General features: G+C 43.4%; 1 long non-coding RNA gene across 5 annotated transcripts in view; it reads left to right on the top strand.

Annotated features, from left to right (window-relative positions):
• Window positions 1-11,061, top strand: part of LOC122155573 — a 17,134-nt gene extending 6,073 nt beyond the window's left edge. For 4 of the 5 annotated variants that reach the window (XR_006167269.1, XR_006167271.1, XR_006167270.1 and 1 more), the window contains exon 5: window positions 6,920-7,818. This is a non-coding gene — a long non-coding RNA (uncharacterized LOC122155573). Of the gene's footprint in view, window positions 1-6,919; window positions 7,819-11,033 lie in introns of those variants that run through there. The other variant, XR_006167272.1, reaches the window with a different exon arrangement.
• Window positions 11,062-12,773: the final 1,712 nt, after the last annotated feature.

Below are 12,773 nucleotides of genomic sequence, written 5' to 3' on the forward strand. Positions count from 1 at the left end.
TTTTTTTTTTTTTTTTTTTTTTTTTTTCAGTTTGGATCATTTTATAATGCAAACATGATAGGTAAGCACTGGGAGGACAAGTGGTGAATGTGGCACTGGGAACCAACATGTTTCCTAACACTGCCCTCATCTGACTAAAATCTGCTTAAACTGCGGAGTACTCCTTACCTCAGAATTAAATGACCTATGTCCCACGTATTTCTATTCCACAGGTATTGCAAAGTGAGTAGGAGAAGATGAGGAATTGGACATTAAGAATCGTGAAACATCAGAGATGGTAGAGTTAGGTAGAGGGACTAGTAATACTTTTTTTTTCTGAAGGTGAGGAGAATGTTCAAGGGGAATAAAGTTATGTGTAAGGTGGCTGTGTGGAGAAGGATCAGGTGAATTAAAAGGGAGACATGTTTAAGGGGATAGAAACATCTAAAAGGATGACTGTGAAGCAGTGTAGAGAAAAAGGAAGGCTATGACAAGAAACCTTAATGACTTCATGTTGAGCAAGTCTAGAACAGAGGAATTAAGTCATTACCCATAGTAAGGCTTCTCAAACAAGAGGGCTATTTGGCCTATCAGTACTGAAAGATTACAGATCTTAAGCAAAAGTAATCCCATACTTTATCTAGACAAAAAAATCAATGAAAGTCAATATAGTTTTATTGACCAGTGTAGTTACTTGCAGTCTGTTACTTTGGGATGTCAGTTCTCATTGTCTCTCATTTTGGACAGTGTTTCAGCACAGCTGGAAGAATTCATAGCTTTTCAACTTCAGAAGGTTTTCTTGGAAACAGGGAGGCAGCTGGCAATGCCACATCACAGTAGTCACTTGCCACAGAAACCTCCTAACTGCTGTCTTCTGTATCTGCACAAGCTGTCACATTTATTGTTGCACCAGGAGAAATTTTGCACAGCAGCAGTGGAGCTGGCTGTATCTCCCCATGCTAATGAAAGTTCTCAGGACTTGTTCACCTGCCAGCAAAAGGCTCATACTGGTCACTATAATAGAACAAAAAATTGCCATGCAGTAAAAGCCCCTCACTCAAGCTTGTGGCTCATCTGAAATGCAGCTGAAAGCATTCTCTTGTGCAGAGCCCAACCCCTAAATCTCCATCACATGGGAAAGTTCCCCACAGCTGCGACTTTTACAGGCTTCCCTGTTGCTTCACATGTCCTTTCCAACACTTGCTGAACCAGCATAAGCTGTTGTTTCAGATCACACACACACGGTTCTACAAAAGACAGAAAATCTCTTCAAACAATAAACTTTTCATAGAATCATAGAAACATAGAATGGCTTGCATCAGAAGAGACAGAAGAGAAAGGTCATCTGGTTCCAACCCGCCAGCTCAGGCTGCCCAGGGCCCCATCCAACCTGGCCTTGAGCCTCCAGGGATGGGGCACCACAGCTTCTCTGGGCAGCTGTGCCAGCGCCTCACCGCCCTCTGAGTAAAAAGTTACCCCCTAATATCCCACCTAAATCTCCCCTCTTTCAGTTTAAAGCCATTCCTGCTTGTCCTATCACTATAAGACCATGCTTATAAACTTCTAAACGCAGCAAAGCCACTGGTCTCCCTGGAGACTTCCCTTCTCCAGGCTGCTCAAGCCCAGCTTCCTCAGCCTGTCTCCACAGGAGAGCTGCTCCAGCCCTCTGAGCATCTTCGTGCTGTCCTATGGACTCACTCCAACATCTCCACATCCCTCCTACGCTGGGGACCCCAGGCACGGACGCAGTACTCCAGGTGGAGCCTCACGAGGGCAGAGCAAAGAGGAACTTCCGCTCCTCTCATCCCGCTGGCCACCCCTCTTTTGGTGCAGGTGCAGGTAACCCGCCCCTGTGAGCTATCTCGGCCACACCTGACACCTGGGCCGGGCAGCCGCAGCCCCTCCCTCCGCTCCGGGCCTTTCCCGAAGGGCCGCCCGCGCTCATCGGGATCTGGCGCAGTACGGCCGGTAGGGGGCGCCACCGTCCCGCCTGTAGAACGGGCGCAGAACGTGGCGTGCAGCCCAGCGCTCCGCCAGCGCTCTGGGCAGGGGGAGGGAGGTCGCGGCTCTCTTTCGCGACTGCCCTCTGCAGTAGAAGCCAACAGAGCCATGTGGATGTGGCACTGAGGGACGTGGTCAGTGGGCATGGGGAGGATGGGATGACACTTGGACTAGGTGATCTTAAAGGTCTTCTCCAACCTTAACGATTCTATATTTGAGAAGTTAAAAACAGCTGCAACAAGGACTGTGGGATTCCAGATGTTGCTTGCTTTACCTTTGTCATCAGATGTCTGGCATTCACATATTAGTATGTGGCTGCCTAACAAGGAATTGGAATATTGAAATCATACCTTCCCATCTACAAGTAAATACAGCACTGCAGTATTAATTTCTCCCCAGTTAGGAAGCTCCTGGATGGAAGTTCACCTCAGTCAAGTCTCACTTTGAGAGCTTAATTCTGATCTATCCACCTTTGTGTTTATTTGCTCTCATACTGTAGTACTGGAGTCATGCACTGCATTGCTATGGGACTGAAATAGTTCAGATTTTAAGGTAGTTTTTAAATCACAGCATCACAGAATGGTTTGGGTTGGAAGGGACTTCAAAGCCCACCCACCCCAACCCCTGCCATGGGGCAGGGCTGCCCCCCACCAGCTCAGGCTGCCCAGGGCCCCATCCAACCTGGCCTTGAGCACCTCCAGGGATGGGGCACCACAGCTTCTTTGGGCAGCTGTGCCAGCACCTCACCACCCTCTCAGCAAAAATTTTCCACCAACATCTAATCTAAATGTGGCATTTCAGTGGATCGTGTTAAATAAATACTTAAATAAAATTCCAAACTCATTAATGGCCACTCAGCTATGTCTAGACCAGTCTGTGGCCTTATTCTCTCCACCTAGTCCTGTTCGTCCACTTTCTCATCTGGGATATTGCTTCCTGAATTCTCAGCTGTGATCTGCAGGTCCTCTCTGGACAGCATGTCTCTGCAGTGGTTATTTATACGGTGTCCTCTGTAGTGGTGTCCTTTCCTAAAGGTTCATGGTGTAGTAATAAATAAATTCTTTGAAAGATGCCGTCAGAGGAGGTCATGGGAGTAAAGACATATGCAAAGAATTGATGACACTTCAGCACTTTGCCAGTAAAGACACGAGCTGTCCTGTAGGAACAGGAAAGCTATTGTTGGACTGAATCTGCCTGTCTTCCTCTGGTGCCAGTGCTCCACAAAGCGTGCATTTTGTGACTGTACTGCTATTCAGCTTTGCAAAAGGTACAGCCTGGGACCAATAGGAGAATGTAATTAAAGAGTGCTCAGCTTCCATCCCTCATATAAAGGTCGTGTATTTGTATTCCAGTTAAGTCAGCCTTCAGTGTTTGTAAAGTGTCTGATGTTCTCTTCTTGCTGTGCAAACAATAGCAAAACCAAAACAGAATTAAATTTCAATTAATCTGAGACATTCATAACAGGCAATAGAACAATAAACATGTTTTATTATTAACCTTCCTCCTTCATATGAGATTTTGACCTCTTTATACTAATCTGATTTTATTTGTCAAATTAACTGTGAAATTCAATATTAGTAGTCCCAGACAATGACTCAAGCTTCATCACCTCCTATTCCCTCTTTGTGGGAAAAAGAAGGTAATAATTAGTTTTAAAAATAATAATAACCTTGGAATGAAGTTTCATTTCTTATTTCTGAATGACAAGATCCTTTTTTTCTGTTTCTGTTTTTTAGCCTTTATAATGTATTTTCCTTTTCGATTTTTTTTTTCCCTGAGCATTTCTGAGGTCTGGAAACACACACACACACACATACATATATATATTTTAATGAAACCTGAGATTCCTGAATAATTACTTGCCTTTGGGAGCTGGGATTTTAATTAAAAAAGAAAAAAAAAAAAAAAAGAAAAAAAGAAAAAAAAAGAAAAAAAAAGAAGTGGGACAGTTGTGATAAAATCGTAAGAATTGGCAATGTATTTAAATCTCTACACCAGGTAGGGAAGCATTGTGAAGGAGAAGAAAACTGCCCGACTGTAAGGAGACTTTCTTGATGATGCAGGGCTATGGCCAGCTACGGTACCTGTAAGACATAGAGGGATGGTTACAGAGCAAGTGCAGGAAAGTGGTATCTTCAGCTGTGAAAACTACTTTGTATCATGTTCTTTACTATGATAAACCTCTCCTCCTAGCAGCTCCTTATCTGCTGATAATCTTGCCATATCGCAGTCCACATCTAAAGTGCATGCACATTTTGGGGCAAGGGTCGTGCTGGCTGGGACCCTGCCCAGTGCCAAGTAGATACAAGAGGCTGGGGGCTGACTGTTTATTGGGCTGTACTGTTTATACAGTAATTCTTGTCTTGCTCAGAACAAGGGACAGATCAAGGCTTAATCCCTTTCCCCGACAACCCTATTACCTAACACCAAGAGTGGTAGAAAAGTCCTAATCTTCAGAGGGAGAGGGACAGTAAAAGTTCCTCTATCAGAGATTGTTAAGATAGCCCAGAACAAAGCTTTAGAGAGTTATTGCCTACAGTGCATTTGAAAAGGAGATAACCCAGCAGATGTCTGGGTTTGCATTGTGGTGTAATTACAGGTGAGCTTTAAAGTCATTGGGAATCAGCTGACTGTTCTGGGAAGAACAGCAGTGGTATGTTGCTGCTGTGCCTGTTTCAGCACAAAAGCACACATCTCATGAACAGGCATGTCTTGCAGAGAAACAGCATTGTGTTGGTGTTCACAGTGCTCAGCAGTGCTTTGAGGTTTTAATTTGTGCACTCATGAGATCATTTTACCTCTGCTTTTTCTACCAAAGCTGTGAATTTCACAATTTGTTTTTCTAAATGGACAACCAGAGTGTGTGATTTTCCTAGCACAGACTGCACACTTAATAACATGATATGAATCTCTCAATAGGGATTAAAATTTGGGGTAACAGCACAGCCTGCATTCCTCTTATCAGTGCCTGATAATGGAAATTCTTTCAGTAAGACAGTGCCAAATACATTGTGGGCAGATAGGAAATCTCCTGGTTCAGAAAGGCTGACCCAGCACCCAAGTGAATGGAAAATACGTCATCCTTCAACTCCCTGAAGAAGCAGTGTCCTTATCTAGTGCTTGCTTTATATTCAGGGACATGAACCCACTTTCTAGACATAGAGCTTCAGTGTGCAAGCCATGATGGTGCCTCACCTATTCTTACTCTCTTCCTCATGCTTCTGGGTTCATGATGGCTCCTGGACTCTCATTGTACTCAGCACTTACCTCAAAGTAAAGGCAATTTGATTTCATGCAAAAAGTGAATTCTCCTGCACACTGGAGTGAATTCATGAAGACAGAAATTAAATCATGGTCCAGCTACTGGCTTTCCTTGGTTTTTATACAAGAAAATCCTAAATTATCCCAGGTTTTCCAGTGTGAATTCTCTATTAGAGCATATAGAGTATATTAGAGTGTATCAGTATACTAGAGTCTATTAGTATATATTAGAGTATATAGAATAGAGGGCAGCTTCTTCTTCCCTTTTCTACCCCTGATGTATTTCAGACTGATGCATACTACTTTGGGGGGGCAGAGGGGTGCTGGCTTTGTATTGCCGCTGGAGATAAGGGAGGAGAAATCACCTCCCCCATTCAGTCCAGTCTTATATTGAAGTGTGTTTCAGAAATATGTTTAGGTTTGATTGGGAGGGGTGGGAAGAAGTTCTACCGTCTCTATTTACTTCTATTTTACTTTGAAGCCACATCTTTGTTGCCTGGCTTTTCCTGCCTCTCAGACATGGGAACCAGCAGGGAGAATATGATGAAACAGGTATTTAAGGCAATTAAGGGGCAGGCTGGAGCACAGGCTGGGTTATCAATCATTGCACGATCTATCTGGTGAGGTGAAAGAACAGTGTGGGTACTCAGAGCACAGCCACCAGGTATTGAAGAGGGGGTGTCTGGGATTATTATTTTTTTAATTAAACCTGCAATGAAATAGATAAAGTTTGTTAGTTTAGCTGCTCATGTCTGATGGCTTCAGATAATACTTTAAATCAATATTCTGACAGAGCCAAATCACTTTTCCAGAACACTGATCTAATGAAAGTTCAGTTTCAGGACTGAAGCAGAAAGAAGGCTGAGAATCACACTGAAACACAGCATTTAACTTTGGCTTTAAAAACAAAATCCTCGCTGCAGTAATCCCAAACAAAAATGCTCACCACAAAGAAGTCCACAGTGCTTCAGCCCACAAAAAAAAAAATAAATCTGTCAGGGATCAGATTACATCCTAAAATGTCCTTAGCTTGTTATTCCTGTCTCAATAGAAACTGTGAACAGATTTTTATGGTGTCATCTGCAAAATCCCACCCAACTGCACCTGCATCAGTAACCTACCTGAACTCACTATTCCCGTGATTCAACAATAAGACTTTTTTCAGGTTTCGTTTTGTCTTGTTTTACTGTTGACAGAATAATATTCTACTCATTACGAATGGATAAAAATTGAAAGTATTGCCCATCCACAATTTTAATTACTGGTTCCCATCGTGTGGTTTGGAGCTCCACTGCTAGTTTGAGGCCACGGTGCCCTTCTAACCAGTAGTGCTGATGAGCTTGCTAGTCCTGATCGACTCTACTGATGGGCTTAGGTCCATGAAACACTATCAAAATGTAACAGCGGCCCATTGGCCTAAAACTTTGAGAAATAGCAGTCTGAGCAAAGAACGTGGAAACAGAAAGAGCGTGTGATGGAGTGACCAAGATTAGCAAACATTTGGGAAAATACTCTAGGACATTTCTATAGCAACAGTAACTGATTATTTTTTTAATGTGTATAGGATTTTTTGTTATTGTTGACTGTTTGTTTTTAAAAGGCTTAATGGTAGTAATGGTTATTAATAAATCAGTCGCTTCGAGGTTTGTGGCGTTGATGTCTACCAAAACCCCACTAGGTGTCCTCAGTCAGTAATTCGACCTGAGAAGTTGCAGTTTCCCATAGGAGCCATGCAGACCTTGAGGTGTGGGAAACAAAGCCTGAGCACCCTGCTGCGGTTTGGAAGGCTGCGTGCTTCCTCCTCCTCCTCCACATGTCGGTGAAACAGCCCTGAAAGTCGGTCCTGGCCTCGAGAGCATACCTGTGTCAAAAGCAAAGCCCTCGTCACTGTTTCCATGCTTTGAGACATCTTTAAATGCATGACACTCAATGTCCTCTGCATACATTTGGACATACTGTTAAACGCACTGTCTACTCGTAAGTGCATGGATCACTGTGTACATCTTAGAAGCCAGAAGAAGGATTCGCTTTGAAGTATTTCATGTTTGGAACATAAGTAGCTCTGTTCTACCCAAGGAATTGAAATAATCAAGGAACCTCTGAATTTATGAAGATTAATTTGAAAATCCCCACCACGTGTGTCTACAGCCAAAATTTTCACGAATGTGTAAACCTGTGGAATCCATGAAGCTTATCTGGAAACCAGGAGGCTTTCTTCTAAGTCTTTTGGGACATTTTTTTTCTTGCAAGGTGTGTTGGAAAACCCCAAGCACTGCTTTTCTGCTCCTATCTTAGATCTTCCCCTTTACTTTGCTGGAGTTGGGTATCTGTCATCTGTCATGAGTAGCTGAGCTCAGAGTTCACTTTTGTCATGCTGCTCAGTTCAGCCTTTTCATTGTTTTTTGGCTTGTGTTGACAACAGAGGTTCAACATTTCTGAAGAAAGCAAAAGATGTTTGTAAACTTCGGAAACAGATGGAAAATTAGCATATTGTTAAGAACTATGGCTTAGAGTGTACAAAAATCGTATTTGGCATTACAATATCAAACAAAAATAAACATCCCATTGATGGCTTTCTGTGAGCTCCAGCAGGCTTATGCTAGTGTTTTGTAAATTGTATTTAAAAGCAATCAAATTCTGAACTGAATCTATATGAAAGGAACCATTTCTTCTCAGAAGGAGTGGTGATGCAGTGGGAGGTGGTGGAGTGGCCATCCCTAGAGGTGTTCAAGAACGGTGTGGATTTGGCAGTGAGGGTCGTGGGCAGTGGGCATGGTGGGGAAGGGTTGGTGGACTTTAGTGGTCTTTTCCAACCTAAGTGATTCTATGATTTTACAAATAGTGACCTTTTGACAAAGCTGGGAACGGCATATCTGTGCACAAGATTAGAGTTGCTCAGGTTGGAAAAGAGCTTAAAGATCATTGAGTCCAACCACAACCTAAACATGCTACCCTAACTCTGCTAAATCACATCCCTGAGCACCACATCCAAATGGATTTTACACACATCCAGGGATGGTGACTCAACCACCTCCCTGTGGAGCCTATTCCAGAGCTTAGCAACCCTTTCTGTAAAGAAGTGTTTCCTGATATCCAACCTAAACATCCCCTGGCACAACATAGGGCCATTTCCCCTCATCTTGTCACCTGTCACCAGTGAGAAGAGACCAACCCCGCTCTCGCTGTAAGCACCTTTCAGGTATTGGAACAGAGTGATAAGGTCTCCCCTCAGCCTCCTCTTCCCCAGACAAAACAGCCCCAGTTCCTTCAGTCTCTCCTCATAGAACATTTTCTCCAAGCCCTTCACAAGCCTTGTTGCCCTTCTTTGGACCTGCTCCAGCATCTCCATGTCCTTTCTAAGTGAGGTGCCCAAAACTGAACACAGTACTCAAGATGAGGACTCACCAGTGCTGAGTACAGGAGCAGGATGACTTCCCTAGTCCTGCTCACCACACCATTCTTGATACAAGCCAGGATGCCATTGGCCTTCTTGGCCACCTGAGCACACTGCTGGCTCATATTCAGCCAACTGTCCGTCAGTTTTTCTAGTCTGCAGCACACTGATCTCAAGAGCTTTAGAATTTTAGGTATCTTATTTGACCATTTCAGTACACTAATGTCTGAACAAGAGCTCTCCATTTTTGCTGTTTCAATATATTTAAACCATTCTGTATTTCTACAAGAAAATTGTTTTTAATGAACAGACTGCTGCTCAAAATATATATTAGCAGAAAACAATTTATTATGCAAGCTAAAGCCTCATGAGACTTGCAAATTGACAACTTCAGAGAAGAAAGCTCTCCACATAGCCACGGGGCAAATAAAGCACAAGCAGAATAAAATAAATACAGGCCCTGACAAAGAGCTGCAACTTTGGCCCCGGGTTGCTGTTTCCGGTTGGGTTGATCGCCTGGTCTCCAGTGCTGAGAGCTGGAGCTGTTGCTCCCTCTCCTTGTTTCGAGTCCTTCAGGGCACATCTGTTACCCTGTAGCCTCCTTTGGGCAATCTCTTTTCCAAATGTTGGAGTTCTTAATGTCACCCTTAAGCAACCAGTGGCTCTGGCGCCTTCGTGCTTATCTTGCTTTGCAATGTGAAGTTGTTCCTCCCCTGAACAGTGACATCAATTTACTGAAAGAAATCAGGCTTTCAGAGGGGTGTACTAAAGAGAGGAGCTCATACCTTTCAGCAAGGCAGACCCCCTGCCCTAAAAGTCAGGAATCAGAATGACTCACCATAGGTTTTGAGTGGCACGTTTACTGATCCGACACCTCTTCCTGTGCACCTCTCATCTCATTCTGCTCTTAGTCATAAAGTTTTATAAGCACTTTTCTTCCTGGCCTTTTTACCCTAGCTCAGTGCTGTTAAGCAGCCCTTTGTTCCTTTCAGTCATCCACCCACAGCTTTCCCAGTTTTATTAGAGTGAATGAATGTTCCCACTTCTCTAGGCCATTCAGTACTTATTGATTCACCCAACTTCTAATCAGCCTTTTCTTACTCCCAGTGTGAGACAGTGATTTAGCTGAAATTTAAATAGAATCCTGTAGATTAGGATGTCTGCAGAAGTAGATCCCCTTTTGTATGGCACAGAAGATAAGCTTTAGGTTTCTAAATTCTCCAGCAATCATTCCAGCGTTATTAGAACTTTAGGGAGTGTTCCTGTTATCCAAAAAGGCCTTAATTGTGCCCTTGGGTTATTGCGAGATGGGAGGGAAGCCAGCAGCATTATGGAAAGATAAATCATTTATCACATTTCTGGATGTTTTCAAAGTCCCCCACAAGTGTTGCGTTGGAGCAGAAAGCTCAGCAGCACTTGCTGCTGGGAAGCAGGGCTGCTCTACCATGGCTCACAGCCAACTGTGCTGCTTCAGGAGGCATCACCTACTTCTGCACATCACCCACTTTGACGCATCACTTCACTTACCTCCACGCATCATTTACCTCCACAGGGTGTGCTCACTCTTCCTCTGTCCTGGCACCAGCTCTTTGGGAAGACAAGGTGGCATTAATGGCAGCTGTGTTCCCTCAATTGCAGTTTGAGGGGTCTCAGTGCTGAGATTCCTCTGTGGCCTTATGGGCAGTATATTTATGTGCAGCCTCTTCATAGGAATGACTAGCTCTAAGGTCAAGTCTTTGTTTTGTCTCTGTGGAAGAATCCCTACTAACAAGAAGAAGCCTGCATAGAAGGAGCAAGGATTTAATTTCTCCCTGCTCTTTAATTAGTGGCACTGTGGGTTTTTTTAATGGTTACTTCACAAGCTAGTCCTTTAGGTGGCTACTATTTCTGACTTGTCTGACTCTACTTCCTCTCTGCCTCCATGCCCCAGTCCACTCATTTCACAGAATCACAGAATGGTTGGGGTTGAAAAGGACCTCAGTGTTCAGCCAGTTTTAAGCCCTGCTATGGGCAGGACTGCCTGCCACTAAATCAGGCACCAGTTCAAGCTGCCCAGCCCCCCATCCAGCCTGGCTTTGAGTGTGTCCAGAGATGGGGCATCCATAACCTCTCTGGGCAACCTGTGCCAGTGCATCACCACTCTCTGAGAGAAAACTTTCCCGCTGACATCTAATCTAAATTTCCCCTCTTTTAGTTTAAAGCCATCCCCCCTTGTCCCATCACCATCTACGAACAAAATTTGGTTTCCCTCCTGAATGTAATCTCCCTTTAAGTGCTGGATGGCTGCAAAGAGGTCTCCCCTGAGCCTTCTTTTCTCCGGGCTCTCTTCTTTTTGTGTCTTCCCCCTCATTATATATATATATATATATATATATATACGATATATTTATCTTTGCAGACTTCCCTTACCTCATCATCATCTTGACAACTACCACAGCCTTTGCTTAAACTACTGGAAGCCACTGAAGTACTACTGTTGACAATGAACTGTCATCGCTGTCACTCTGCCATGCCAAGGTTGTTGCAAGATGGCCAAGAGAGGTCTCATTGCTGAGTCACTGTTTGGAGAGCTCTGCAAGCATTGGGCGTGTGAGACTATCTCTGCTTGGTTCTTTTTTTGGCAGACCTCCTCTGCAGCAAGTCATGTCCCTTAAAAAAAGCAACAAAGACCAAAGCAACCCTCCAACATACACTTCCCATCTAGATTTGTAACAGGAACAAACTAGATTTACAAACAGCATAACCTGTTGTCTTTCTGCCCGGGTTTTGTAAGCTTCCCTTCAGCTGCTGTGAAGAGCAGACTGGATCCACAGTCAGTCAAAGCAATGTGATTGTTAGACATCCAGCTAAATCTCAATATCCACATAAGGGAACTAGTTTCCCATAAAGTTCGGGATTGCTTGCATACAGGATTGTGCTTCTTTTAAGGATACAGACTTGAACTGAAGCATGATCAGGTTCTGTGAAGATGAACAAGATGCTTGAATAATACAAGATGCTCCAAATGACCATTGGGCTTCTCATACAAAGAAAGAGCAGGGAGTGGGTTGGATGTGTATTAAGTAAGTAGAGGAATAGGTTACTGCCCACGAACTGACTTCTTGTTTTCCTTAGCTTGCCTTCCCTCTGCACACCCCAAAAGTCAAGGAGTCCTGTACCCTGCTGCCTGCCACAGCTGGGTGGAGGAGGAAGGAGGGGAGAGCAGGAGCTTCCACTTTTGTTAGCAGCAAGTTACTGAGCCCTCATGTGAACTCTTACCTTGGAGCAGGACAGAAAGAGCAAGCACAAATAGCTCTGGGGCAGAGCGTGAGTAGAGCAGAGGCAGCAGTCACCCTGCGGTGGTGGCAGAGATGGAGCTAAGATGAAAGCTGGGGCATGACCCTGAGCTGAACAGCAAACCCAGAAACAATCCATGACAAAATCTTGCCTGGGGAAAGCAGGAGGGAAAGAGGGACATGGGAGGGCAGCAGTGTGGGGGCAAAATGGTCAGTTAGAAACATTTCTGAATTGATTTCTTGAGTTTAAGAGGCAGTAGAAAGCAAAATCACAAATACTGATACTTAAAATTTTTAGGTGGAAAGAATTTGAAATAGATTATATTTTCCCCTTGAGGCTTTCTTACCTTGATTTGAAGCAGCATTATTTAAAATAACGTTATTAAAGGAATAATTTCCCAAATAAAAAGTTTCTTGGTGGGAAGTCATGGAGGAACAGGACAGTTAATTTGAAAACACTTTTTTAGGGAAAAAAAAGTCCTGCTTTTATATATACATTTATTACTATATATATTCATATTAAAGTCTGCCAGGAAGAACCTTAAGTAACTTGCATGAAATACATAGATTTAAAAATGGTATCTTTCAACACAGAAATCTAATTAATAGTCACAGCTTACTTTTTCTTATTAAATGAAGCAATCCTCTCTAGGGCTGTTATGCCAGTAGTGAGCTTGAGGTGAGACTTGAAGTACTTGTAGACAAATCACTACCATGGTGCTGAAAGAAATGACTTATTGTTTCTCACAACAAAAGAACGCCTCTGTAAAAAATGTCTGTCCAATGCCAAAAAGTATAACCTGATATAGGCTGATTTGCATGGTAATGCTGATGTATTATTGATATAAACAGAAGTATTTCAT

This window comes from Centrocercus urophasianus, unplaced genomic scaffold (assembly GCF_019232065.1).
Source record: "Centrocercus urophasianus isolate 14NV4802_14NV808 unplaced genomic scaffold, USGS_Curo_1.0 seq_12, whole genome shotgun sequence".
Taxonomy (NCBI): Eukaryota; Metazoa; Chordata; class Aves; order Galliformes; family Phasianidae; genus Centrocercus; species Centrocercus urophasianus.